Source organism: Cydia fagiglandana, chromosome 10 (genome assembly GCF_963556715.1).
Source record: "Cydia fagiglandana chromosome 10, ilCydFagi1.1, whole genome shotgun sequence".
NCBI lineage: Eukaryota > Metazoa > Arthropoda > Insecta > Lepidoptera > Tortricidae > Cydia > Cydia fagiglandana.
Genome location: NC_085941.1, coordinates 19065047 through 19074259, shown reverse-complemented (window position 1 = coordinate 19074259; position 9213 = coordinate 19065047). Strand labels below are relative to the sequence as shown.

Genomic DNA, 9213 nt, shown 5'->3' with positions numbered 1-9213 from the left:
ACTGTTTATTTTACATAATCAACTGAATTATCAACTATTTTAATAAAAATATATTAAATCACCAGCGGGCTCCGAGCTAAGAGTCACACCTTGCCGCTACCATACAATCGAAGTTGCACTCTCATTTTAAATGTCAGTCTGAAATAACATGATTAATTAACAATGGTCGTAACATGCGGTTCCTGAACATATCATACAGAGGCTAATAATATGTGAGTAGATAAAGCAATGTAAGTATATAACTGTACATAATTAGGCATTGTATATAAATCAGTCAGATAAACTAGGTATTTAGGTTTATCAGCCTATAAAAAGTAGGTTTGAAATTGTTAAGTTACTATGAAACTCGCTTTCAGCTCGTATTTTAATGCCTAGCAGTCACATAAATTACTATTTATCAGGTAGCTTTGAAATTATGCAGATAGTAATAATTTTTTAAACATCGTATATTTATTTACATAATTCTAAAACCTTGGGACCGTGGGGACCAAGTTTAGTCTGCGTTGGCTATATAAAGATCTATCAACGCGCCTAGTAGAGGCCTCGGGTGACCAGAGGGCTGGCCAGTATTTCGCACAGCGCATTAGCTTAGCTATACAGCGTGGAAATGCGGCCAGCCTTCTGGGCACCCTGCCCGTTGACGGCGATTTAGGCCAATTTTTTTACCTGTAGGTAGGTTAAATATTAAGTATTAAGTTTTATTATGTTGGTTTATTTAATTTAATTTTATAAAGGAAGTAAAATTCTAAAACTCGAAGCCGGCATCTTCATACAAGCGTCTCCAGAAGTCCACCATGTCCGCGTCAAGATGGCTGCCTACGACAAGTTGGTCCGCAATGCGCAAGTAACGCTGCTCTCGCGCATCGTACTCGGGCCAACGGGCGCCAAGCGACGCGTCTGGGGTTGGGTCGCTGGAAATAGTAAGTAGTGCGTTAAGTTTCATTTTCTATGGGATTTTAACCAGAGGGCCGTTTTGGAAGCTCAAAATCGTATACAAAATGAGACTTAAAGCAAACGCGTACGTCACGTCACGCTATAGAATGAAATTTACACTAGGGGTGCAGATTTAATTGACACAGTACCTATATTACCTACCAGAGACACAAAGTGTCATATATCTAGTTAATGGCTGTCCCATTTCAAAACCTTGTAAGTGTCAAATTTCTCAAGTTTTGTTTTTTGTGTTATTTGGACCCACCTAGTAAGTCCTCACCCGATTACAAAGACACCTGCTCAAAAATCGGCATAAATAGCAGAGATTTTGACACCTCTAAACCTAGTAAGTAGCATGTATAGTGCCGGTTTACCATTGTAAAACTCAGCAAGTCACAAATCCCATATCAAAACCTAGTAAGAGACTGAGACATACTAGGCTTTAGCCTGGTTATCCAGCAGGCTTACTAGGTTTTTGAACTGGGTATCCATGCATGGCAGACGCGTGGGGCACTGAGCCGACCCCATATTAAAACCTAGTAAGTGTTCAGACAGAATTTTAACACCCAATTACATACACGCATAAAACGTGTATAAATACAATATTATTATATAATATTGATGTTGATACATGCAATAGTTACTAATCAAACCATTCATGTACATTTTTTTAACCGACTTCCATTTCATAGAAGGAGGAGGTTCTGTATTCGGTTGTGGCTATTTTTTTTTTTTTTTTTTTCTATGTACGTTCACCGATTACTCCGACATCCGTAGTCCGATTTGAGTAATTCTTTTTTTGTTTGAAAGGAGCTACCTCCGAGTTGGTCCCATTTTAATTTGGTTCTGTTCTGATGATGGGATCCATGAGGAATTGAGGGAACTCCTCAATTTTTAAAGGCACATGTATGGTGATTTGGGTGTTTTCTTAAGCAACTCGAGCATTTTCTCCCGAAAATCACCACTTTGATGAAGTGGACCTGATGATGATGATTGTTTTGATGATAATGATGATGATTTTTTAAATGTAGTGTTCAGCGATTACTCCGGCACCTGTGATCCGATTTGAGTAATTCTTTTTTTGTTTGGAAGGAGTTACCTCCAAGGTGTTTTCGTATTATTTTTGGTTCTGGTCTGATGATGGAATCCATGAGGAATTGAGGGAACTCCTCAGTTTTTAAAGGCACGTGTAAAGTGATTTCGGTGTTTTCTAAAGTAACTCGAGCATTTGCTTCCAATACCGCCAATTTGATGTAGTGCAAGTGTAGCCTTACCACGAGTTTGACATTGACATATTCGCTAAGTTAGCGACGCTAACGTCTTCCTAACTTACTTATGCCAGTACGAGCGAGATGCAAAGAAAGTAAGTTACACACGCTAGCGAATAAATCAATGTCAAACTCTTGGTAAGTTGGTAAGGCTACTGATCGGGGTTTAGGGTTAGGAGTTAAGGGGTCGGGGAGTGGCGGTTGAAGGGCTGCTGGTTCGAGGGGTTCATGGATCAGGGGTTGATGCGTTGTGAGGTAGAGTGAGCGGGGGGTTGAGGGATTGGGCCAGTGGTGGGGCGGAGGATGGATTTAGTGTAGTGACAGGAATTATAATTTCCCAGACGGACTCGAGAAAATTCCTGATTACATATTTATTAAAGTAGGTACATGAATTTAGTGTTAATCATGATGTTGTTTTTCATTCATGCGTCGCGCTCTTAACAATGCGTTAAAACTAAAAATGGAAAAATAAAAACTTTTTGCAAAAAAAAGAAAACCGACTTCAAAAAGGATGAAATAAAATATTATCCTTTTTAAGTCTATACGTTACCAACTGATATGTTTGAAGTCGGTGCCAAGCCAAGTAGTAACAATACCCGTCAAATATAATCAGCTTTATGACTATAAATCCCATTAGAACTGTACTAATAACTATTATAAATGTGTAAGTAATTCTGTCTGCCTCTTTGTCGCCTTTTCATGGCTAAACAACTGAACCGTTTTAGGTGAAATTTGGCAAGAACGTAAATTCCTTGATTTGTTTTATATTTTGAAATGTAGTCCTCTGAATAAGGGACGGACGGGAAATAACTCAGTCCCAATCCCACGCTTGCGTGCCGACAAACATGGTACTGTACCAAGAAGGTTTGATCGTGTGTTCTGAGGTGTGTTGTTAGGTACAGTCGACGTCAAATATATGTTTATACTTTTGCACCTTACTCCTTTGTAATAAGACGAAAAGTGTAAAGATATTTTTAACGTCGACTGTATCTACAGAAAGTATGTTCATTGTCGTCGTGTAAGGCAATCCAACGTACATCCTTATCGAATCGCACCAAAATCATGGTATGCTTTAAAAGTTGGCTTGGCACCGACTTCAAACATATCAGTTGGTAACGTATAGACTTAAAAAGGATAATATTTTATTTCATCCTTTTTGAAGTCGGTTTTCTTTTTTTTGCAAAAAGTTTTTATTATTCAAATTTAAATCATTTTTGAGGCTTACACATTTTATGTTTTTACGCTCTCCTGTAAAATTTGGTCTGAAGCACTTACTGGGTTGTTCTATGGGACAGCCGAATTTATTCGTACTATATACCGGGTGTAGCCTGTAACATTAGCAAATACAGTGGAAACTGGATAAGTGGAACCTGGGTTAGTGGAAAACCTCTTTAAGTGGACCGAAGTTCTCGGTTCCAGTCCCTTGGCAACGAATTACCTCTATAAATGGAATTTTGGGACCTCTATAAGCGGAATCCATTTTTTCGAAAATTTCTTATTTTTACCTCTGTAACTGGAAGCAGCCGTCTTCGAAACCTCTATGAGTGGAATAGCTCTGTATTTTTAATAAACCGTCACACGGAGGGTAGTTTGTTTCGTTAACATTATGGTTCGTGTTTTAACTACGTATTTTGTATGAGTACATACTGGTTGCTCTTGCATAAATAAATATTAGGAGTGATTTTGTTTTTGAAATTTTGAAAATTGTATACGAGTACTGTGGATTATTTACAATATTGCTTTTTTTAAAGTCAGGATTACATACCTATTTTTTGTTAATACATATATGTATATCTACATACATATTTAATAAAAGATGATTATTTAAGTCTAGATCTTTTATTTGACCATAGTATACGTGACCTCTATAAGCGACATTACTAGTATCCAGAACCTCTATTAGCGAGAGCCTCTGTAAGTGAGAAAACGTTTTATTTAAAGCTGGTTAAGTGGAAAACTGGATAAATGGAAAACCTGGATAAGCGGAACTAGACAGCCGGTCCCTTGCGATTCCACTTATCCAGTTTCCACTGTAATTAAAACATAGATTGTACTCCTCAAACAGTGACACTATTGTTCAACAACTTTTAAAAATTATGAAGTATTGATGCTCCCTATTTTTCATACAAAATAAATATTATCTTCAATGTACGCCATCGCCATATCATATCATTGTGATTGACGTTGCTTGTCAAGCCTTAAACATAACAAAACTCGCAATACATTGCGTCTTTGAATAACGTTTAAAGTGTATCAAAAATCAAACTACATGTTATTTTCAAAAGTCGCTGAACAAATGTTGAATGAGGAGTACAGCCTACAGTTAATTTTTATGCTCATATTACAGGCCACACCCGGTATAGGACATGGGACGTGCTTTATTACCCCTCTCTAGCCTTGTGTATTCGTAAAGATGAAATTATTGACCAATTAGCTATGACAAATAAATTATAGTAAAAATAATATCGATATTTCGGCAATCTAGCGACTTTATTCAAACACTGGAACTAACTTTGAGATGCCCCCAGAATATCACAAACTAGCAACTGTTTATTAAATTTAAATTTAACTTCAACTTTAACTAGGAATGCTAACGCTATCTCAAACCAACCAAAATAACACAAAATCGATAATTTTGTGAGAGTACTCGAAAAGTTTCGTCCAAAGCAAGCCAAGCAGTTTTCGTCGGAATCAGTGATATTTAAATGAACAATTACTTAACGACAAAACTAGCAGAAAATTCAAAGCGTTAATAATTTTCGGTTTCATACTATTACTTAGAAACTTTTCATTTTGTTAGTACAATTTTGAATGATGCTAGTGAACGTAGGACGTAAGTACCAATACATTGATAAAAAATGGTTAAGTATGGGTTAGCACATCGTTACTGGTGAATAACTTGAGATTGGTAATCCAAAAGGACAAAAGTCCGATTTTTGCCCGAAGCGGTGACATTTTCCATTAATAAAAAAAATTAGTATCGCTTGCAGACATATCTGCTTCCTAAAAAATACTTCTTACCCGTATTTGGCAAAGTTAGTAAATAGCAGGCACGTCTTCTGGATCAAACTGTATGCTTTCGATTGCGTGTCCACTTTCAAAGGTAACGCATTGGCTTGGAACAGGTAGAGGCAGTCATCTATATGCGAGGCGCCGGTAAGGCCGAATTCCATCACTGCCCGCTGGGCGAAAAAGTTCCTGTCTGACTGCATATCAAACACATAGAAATACCTCCTAGTATTCCTCTGTTTTGGTATGCGTTGTGCGAATCTTTGAATATGGTACGTGAATCCAGTTTCCGAAAAGAAATTAACGAACTCTTTAACAGCATTTTCGTTGACAGTTTTCTTCCCAAAATAGTGCTCTTTGATTCGATTGCCCAACTCCAAAATTTTTCTTTGTGGAACATTGTATGAAACCCTTTTTGGGACCAATAGTTCTGGCCAGTTTTCGAATCGAGCCATGTAGTCTGCTTGAGCCATACCAACTATAAAAAGAGCTTCTTTACTGGTATGGCCAATCATCAAGTCTACCTCGTTTACTCGTCCTGCTGTGAGTGCCTCAAACGGGTCTTCGTTTAAAAAGAATTCTTGACCGAAATCTTTTTCTGCTACGGGGATAAAATAATTCGTTTTTCCAGCCTCCATGTTCAACACATCCTCAAAAGCGAATAAGCAAGGACCAGTATCTGTCAATTTTTCTACAGGAAGACTCTGAAAATATTCAAGCAGTTTATCCGGATCGTCTGTATCTAATCCTAATTGCTTACCAAGTTTGAACGCACGCTGTCTCGGTTCTTAATTTTCACACCAGTCGCAATTAGGTACTCCACTCATTGCTATAGCCCTTTTGAACAATCCTTTTGACATCGGAGACAGCACATGGTAGGCTGTGGCAGCCCCGCCGGCGCTTTGGCCAAATAGTGTTACATTGTTAGGATCGCCACCAAATCTATCTATGTTACTCTTTATCCATCTAAGCGCTGCTACTTGATCTTTCATTCCTGCGTTACCTGGAACCTCTTCAGTGTCCAGGCATAGGAAGCCTAAGACTTCTAGTCTATAGTTGACTGTTACTAGTATGACTCCTTGCTTGACTAAGAAGTCTGGTCCAAAGAGATCATCATTTCCTGAGCCGCTTTTGAAGGCACCGCCATGGATGTATACCATGACAGGTAGCGGTTTGGGAGGTTGAAGGTCTGGAGTGTACACGTTGAGATACAGGCAATCCTCGTTGCCTTCGATGAATTTGCTGGCAAAGAAGTCGTACTGCGGACATACGGGCCCGTGTTGTGTGGCTTTTCGCACACCATCCCATGGTATTGGCGGTTGGGGTGCCTGAAAATATTTTATTTTATTTAAATTGAAAGTTACAGTCTTCCTCATGTAGTATAATTATACGGGGTGTAATTTTTTAGGTGATACTAGATATAATACGCGACTGTACGACTGTAAATCGCAAAAAAAAACAGGTTTTCCATACTAAAGCCAATTTTGTCATCTAGAACATTACACCCAGTATTAATTGTTATAAACAGTGGCCTCGCCAAGCCTTATCTGAATTAATAGCAGACTATTTATTGATAATATTGCCATATAGGTAGTCAAGTCATATCAGTGAAATTTATTTGATGAAGATAAGATAGAGCATGACTACAAATTCTAAAATTAAAGTCCAAGGAAAATATTATTACAGAAATAGTCAAGCAAAACATTTAAAAGGCTTTGTTGCTCCGAGAGTTCCACAAGGAGCGGTTTTCAATTAGCGGTTGAATAAAATTGCCTGATTTTGTAAAGCCTTTTGATAGACTATAACAACAAATATAATAAGTTTTAAGGATATTCAAATTACTATAGCAGTATGATAGAGTTTGTGTCCAAATTTGATAGATTTGAGTGAAGCTCATTAGCGTCGGACCAATCTAACTATGCATGGTATTTGCAATGAAAAAATACAATTTAAAGTAAAATTTCTATGATACTATGTATGACGTTTATAATGACACTCCCTCACTTTGTTCTATTCAAGGTGCAAAATTAGCTCAGACGGACTCTAAACAGGAAAATATTACATCAAACTTGACTTACCTTGAACCTCAGCTTGCCTGTCGGCGGCGCGGCGTACGGCACACCTTTGAAGCTATAAAAATAACCATCTTTGGTCACTAATTCCTTCTTCTCGCCCTCCAACCAACCCTGCTGTACCAGCACTTTCATCTTTTTGAATAAAACTTAAAGATTTGTTTGAGTCACACTTGTGACTCTCAATTGATTCACTAACTGGAATTTAATAGTCAACAAAATCACTTATTTACAAGTATTCAAGTCAGTACGGTCGATTTCACAATCATATTTATACAACGTTCCATACATTTACCTATTTACACACCTTATGTTCATGTCAGTGTCTTTTAGACACGTGTAAATATATTTTTAGAACATTGTAAAGATGTTTGTGAACTCGACTGTAAAAGTTCGGTATATATTGTACTTCGTTTTTTAGCATTAGAAAAAAGGTAAGCTTTCTTTACGTGTCTTACTATTTAAAAATAAGTCCCTTGAAAAATAAGTCACAGCAAATATGTAACAATAACAACTATCTAACATGTATGATCATAATAGGAAGTTATTTAGTAAAAAAATTAATAAAAAAACACGTCAAGATTGTCAATTATTTTTCTAAAGATTATAAACGATATAGTACCCAATACTCAAAAATTTCTTGTATTTCACTGACTCTACGAATTGTTGTGCAATTGTATGAATGTATCAATATAACGGTACAAATACACCTCGTTGAACGACCTCGACAGGACTGATCGTTAATATCTATGTGTGATTTTATAATCACAGCCGACGATGTTTTTCTGATAACGGGTGTAGCGGATGGCGCTGGGCCTAACATACGGCGTTGCATGAAGAAGAGATTTTCTTTGGCAGGATTGGTCCTTAGGACCCAGGGATGGATTCAAGAAGTGGATCCATCCTTAGGTCCTAAGGACCAATTCTGCTAAAGGAAATCTCTTGTTCATGCAACGCCGTGGTTGCCCTTTTTAGGGTTCCGTACCCAAAGGGTAAAACGGGACCCTATTACTAAGACTTCGCTGTCCGTCCGTCCGTCCGTCCGTCCGTCCGTCCGTCTGTCACCAGGCTGTATCTCACGAGTCGTGATAGCTAGACAGTTGAAATTTTCACAGATGATGTATTTCTGTTGCCGCTATAACAACAAATGCTAAAAACAGAATAAAATAAAGATTTAAATGGGGCTCCCATACAACAAACGTGATTTTTGACCAAAGTTAAGCAACGTCGGGAGTGGTCAGTACTTGGATGGGTGACCGTGTTTTTTTTGCTTTTTTTTGTTTTTTTTTTGCATTATGGTACGGAACCCTTCGTGCGCGAGTCCGACTCGCACTTGCCCGGTTTTTACAAAAAGCGAGTTGTTGATTTTGTTAGTAAAGTTTGTCTTGTGCTGTTAAAGTGCGTCGTCAGATTACAGACCTTTGATTTAATTTAATAGTGGTCCATGGGCGGCGGTGATCGCTTACCATCAGGTGATCCGTCTGCTCGTTTGCCTCCTATTTCATAAAAATTTCATTAAAAAAAATTGTTAATATTTACTGCAAATAAACTGTTTTACGTTTTGTTTAATGGAAGTATCAGGTGTGTGACTATTTATAACGCGAATTTGTCTGAAAAATGATCTGTGTTCTTTCTAAAGCCTCAAAATATTCTTATGCCAAATTTCATCTCAATCGGTTCAGCGGTTTAAGGTTTAAGTGGTAACAGATAGACAGACACACAGACTTTCGCATTTATAATATTAGTAGAGACTATATAAGTAGTATAATTAGGGATATTTTAACTGTGGATTTAAATACAAATTCGCAATATAAACCACAGCAAATAGTATGAAAGATTTAAAGTAAAACGAACTCAATTAAACGAATTAAACTAAAAGAGCCAGGAAAGCCGTTCGATTCATTAGTTAAGAGTGTTAAGACTGTTTTATT

General features: G+C 37.4%; 1 pseudogene; it reads right to left on the bottom strand.

Annotated features, from left to right (window-relative positions):
* Positions 1–745: 745 nt before the first annotated feature.
* Positions 746–8004, bottom strand: LOC134668001 (juvenile hormone esterase-like; annotated as a pseudogene).
* Between the last annotated feature and the right edge of the window lie 1209 nt (positions 8005–9213).